Raw genomic sequence first — 702 nt, forward strand, 5'->3', positions numbered from 1 at the left:
AAACGGGTCATCGGTGCTCAAATACGTGTCCGCGTTGCCTTGGTGCGCCGCTGTGCGAGAAGCTAGACGCGCGATTGGTCGGCTGCGACGCGTGTAACCGCGTGTTTTACGGCGAGAGCTGTTTCGAACGTCATCGCGCGCCGAAATCTTACGCCGGCAAATCGTCGTCGAGTGTTTGCGACGCCGTGAGATTTTGCAGCGATTGCGGGCGTTTGAAAAGATCGGGCGCAAAACACGCGTGCGGCGCGGCTTATTGTCGCATATGTTGCGCGTCGAAACCGCTGAATCACCTGTGTTTCATACGGCCGCTTCGAAGGGGTCGCGTATCGGCATCGGTCAACGCGAAAGAACTCGAAAATGTCGACGAGACCGGTGATAGCGACGATAATGACGACGATGCGAGAACAGATCGGAAGGGTCGCACCGCGTTTATATTTTACGACTTTGAGACGCGGCAAGACGAAATGCTCGAAAGGTGCGCGAACGTTAAAACGCACGTGGTTACACTCTGCATCGCGCAGCAAACGTGCGAAGCTTGCCTGAGAGAGGACGATATGGCGTCGCGATGTCGTTGATGCGGGGTGCGCGAATTTGTATTTCGCGATGATCCAGTAAAACAATTCGTCGATTTTGCAACGAGAACGATGAAGCGTTTCTCCTGCTTCATCTGTATCGCGCACAATGCGGCGGCGTTCGACTCGC

This window comes from Odontomachus brunneus, unplaced genomic scaffold, assembly GCF_010583005.1.
Source record: "Odontomachus brunneus isolate Ranch 3 - 2012 unplaced genomic scaffold, Obru_v1 Obru_scaffold_290, whole genome shotgun sequence".
NCBI classification, from domain to species: domain Eukaryota; kingdom Metazoa; phylum Arthropoda; class Insecta; order Hymenoptera; family Formicidae; genus Odontomachus; species Odontomachus brunneus.